Raw genomic sequence first — 3,760 nt, 5'->3', positions numbered from 1 at the left:
CCCCCCCCCCCCCCCCCCCCCCCAAAAAAAAAAAAGAAAAAAAAAGAAAGGATCGTACGACAGTCTTAAGCTTGTGATTTCAGAACGTAATTGTTTCCTTGAGATTTAAGCTTGGCAGACTTTTCTTTTCGAGCACAATTTTTATTTACCAACGTCATATTATTGATGTGAAAGGGCACTTTCCTCAGGTACTCGTGGCTTTTCTTTTCTTTTCTTTCTTTTTTTTTTTTGCTCGTCCAGCAGAAGTAGAAAGTTAACATATTTACTGGAGATTTCTGGAATATTTTATAGTTTTTATTCTTCTTTCGTTGGTTCAAACAAGACACAATTCATTTTGAACACATGATAATTGCATATTCCCAAATCCCAAAAATTGCGCACAAGCAGGGAGCCATACAGAAAGAAAAAAATTCACTCCCTCCTATACCTTTAAAATACAAAGTATGACGACATGATATGAGTCACATTATGTAAGTCATCAGACTTTTTTTTACTCAATAAATAATTTGTGAGGCAGCGTGGTGGAATCAGGCTCTCGTCAAAATAATCAAAGTAAAGAAACTTGCATTTTTCCACAGGTTTGTGAATTTTTATCAATTTTTTTATTTTTTGGCTCAACACCTTTCATGCCCATTAAAGAACTTATTTCTGTACGGATTTTTCTTAAAAACGTTGAATAAACTAAGAAAAAAATGTAAATTTTCAGTTACCGCGGACTCTTAAGCTAAGGAAATAACCAATCTTTGGGGGCCATTTTCTCAAAAATTTTACCTCTGGAAACAGGCGACCCCACCTCCTTCATTTGCAAATGTCTCGACTTGTACTAAACATAAAGAGATATTTTTTTCATCGAAATAAAGACAAGTGAACAAGCTCTAAGATGACACCAATAACTCTACATGCCCCAAAATTGACGAGAGTCTGATTCCACCACGCTGCCTCACATTTTGAACAAAGACAAAGATACAACTTATTAATTCTAGACCCTGAAAAATTTACTTCTTTGCTATATAATTAAGACAAATTGAAACAAAATTAGTGGAAAACGCTTAACAGAAATCTATGCAGGGAGTCAAAAGTTAACTGTAAAGAACATAATGATTTGGAAGCGCTACAGTATTAGCTTTTCTTTATTATACAGAGGGGAACAGGATGATAAAGTAGTTGATACGTGTCAATGTATTATGGTGGGAAAACATCATGGAGCGTCACAGTCGCTAACCAAAGAGTGGACCGTTGAGGCGACATTCACTGAAACCTTCAGCTTTACATAACAGCAGTCTAGACTCACTTGGCGTGCCCAGTTCACAACTAAGAAACGTTACCACAAGCCTTCTAGACCTCCTACCCTCTCCCAAAACCAACACCCTGAACTACACATTTCTTTGTATAGAAGGTTTTTTTTTTTTTTAAAGATTAGTGGCGGGTGCTCTGGTGTGGTTTGTTCCTTCTTTTCTCTCGAACATAATATATTTCCTAATCAGATACATTTATTGTACACGTATATTATCTATCCTCATTCTTTGTGTTGTCCTTGCTACTCTTTTGCAATATCTCTAATCTTCGGTTTTTATATAACCTTATTGTGTTGCATGTGTCGTTAAACCCTTATTAAAACCAAATGAAAGAAATGAGAAGATATAGATATATACAAAAAGAGTAAGAGAGAGAGAGAGAGAGAGAGAGAGAGAGAGAGAGAGAGAGAGAGAGAGATAGAGAGAGAGATAGATAGATAGAGAGAAAGAGAGAGAAGAAGGGGGGCGGGGCGGTGTGAGAGGTATAGAGAAAGAGAGACACAAAGAGAGTATTTTGAGACAGAGAGGGAGCGGGGAGAAAGAAGAAGAAGAAGAAGAAGTAGAAGAAGAAAAAGAAGAAGAAGAAGAAGAAGAAGAAGAAGAAGAAGAAGAAGAAGAAGAAGAAGAGGAGAGTTTCCACCAACCGGCGTTAACTTTGCAGATAATAATCTACAAGAACTATTCATCAATGACACTCACGGATTTAGCAGTCGCTGTCAGTGCTAGATACTCTAGTGCTCTCTCCCGGAGTTCTTGATCTTGGAGGCTTTGATGACACCACGAGGTTCTGTGACGTCCGTTGTTGGTGAGCAGCAGATGATTCTATGACTTCAGTTGTGGATAAACAGCGAGGAACACCACACAGAAGGTCTTTCTACCGTATAGCTCAACCACCGAAATAGAAAGTCACTGAGGGTACCAAACACGTGTTACACAACGAAGGGTGAAACAATCTCCTGAATCAATATCGTGAAGGTCTATCGTGTCGTTCACATGAAACCACTGGAAACAAATCCTTTTGGAAAATCTTTTTGCGACAATGTCTACAAAAACTTGAAGAAATGAGACGTGATGTTATCGACACACATTCACATATACAAACTTCGTCAAACTAGCGTCCGCTCAGGGGATGAACAAAGGCAACATGAACTGACTCTCCAGTCAAACTGAGGCAGACTGGTCAGCTGACAAAGATGGCCGTCAAACCCACGCCAACGAGTCACAAGGGCGGAGTCGCTTCCTTTTTTGGTATTATTGAACAAAGGATTTGAGATTTAAACTCGAACCCGTCATGTGACAGCGCTCGCTGGAGCGTGGAGGGTCGGAATGCCTGGAGGGATGACCAGTCCGCTCGCTGTTGTAGTGGTGACGTCATGGACACGTGTTGCTGATTGGCCATGCTGGTGGGGAAAATAAGCAAAGGGCGACCATTTCTTAAATAATAAAAAATAAAATAAATGGCAGATAGATCTACTACCAGTATTCGAAAATAACAATAATAATAGCAATAATAACAACATAATAATACAAAAAATAACAGTTATAACAACAACAACAACAATACTACTACTACTACTACTACTACTACTACTACTACTACTACTATTACTACTACTACTACTACTACTACTACTACTACTACTACTACTACTACTACTACTACTACTACTACTACTACTACTACTACTACTACTACTACTACTACTACTACTACTACTACTACAATAATAATAATAATAATAATAATAATAATAATAATAATAATAATAATAATAATAATAATAATAATAATAATAATAATACTAAGATTGTATCAAACACGCGTGGATCTCTTATTCGTTGGCCGATAAGGCAGATTCTTTGTTCTTGAGAGTCGCACAAGACGGACAGGGGTGCAAAGGGAGGGGGGGGGGGGGGGGTACACGCGGGGTTGGTTACCAAAATGACCCAGGATCCTTTGTGAACGACCAAATTTATAATCTGCTAACTTTGAAGGTACTTTAACTCTTAGACGTCGGCCGATTTACAGACTAGACGATCCCCTTTTTTGTTTTCTTAATTTCCTCATTTGTCATAAATACTTGCTTGCCTGTACTCTGTTGTATCTTTATATTATATCAAATTCTTCTTCATTTCAGTCTCTTAACTTTAGTGGGTTATACTTACTTCAAACTTATTTGTAGTATGAGACCTAGATCTATATCTGATATGCTGAAAATGCTCTCGTTATACATTTAAAAAAGTTTTTTTTGCTGAACATGTTAAACTTTTAAAGCCTTTGTGCAAATAATTGCGTAAAATAATTATGTGCTTGGCTAACGAATCTTTCCATCAGCCGGTAGCTGGCTGTAAGTGTGGGTTTCAGTTAGGGCTTTTCTCTGATTGCTTAAACTTCTTGTCAAACCATTGTTACCCTGGGGCGTTGTGGGTACAGCCAATAGTCATCTCCGGTACGGCACTGGTCC

At 37.9% G+C, this 3,760-nt stretch overlaps 1 protein-coding gene across 1 annotated transcript in view; it reads right to left on the bottom strand.

Moving 5' to 3' along the window:
• LOC106011026 overlaps nucleotides 1-2,527 on the bottom strand; it is a 7,172-nt gene extending 4,645 nt beyond the window's left edge. Inside the window, exon 1 of the mRNA XM_013079167.1 lies at nucleotides 1,995-2,527. The gene's annotated coding sequence lies outside the window, so the exon portion shown is untranslated. The remainder of the gene's footprint in view (nucleotides 1-1,994) is intronic.
• Between the last annotated feature and the right edge of the window lie 1,233 nt (nucleotides 2,528-3,760).

Source organism: Aplysia californica, unplaced genomic scaffold, assembly GCF_000002075.1.
Source record: "Aplysia californica isolate F4 #8 unplaced genomic scaffold, AplCal3.0 scaffold00042, whole genome shotgun sequence".
Classification (NCBI taxonomy): Eukaryota; Metazoa; Mollusca; class Gastropoda; order Aplysiida; family Aplysiidae; genus Aplysia; species Aplysia californica.
The sequence above is the reverse complement of the archived record's forward strand: the minus strand, read 5'-3'. Positions and strand labels throughout refer to the sequence as shown.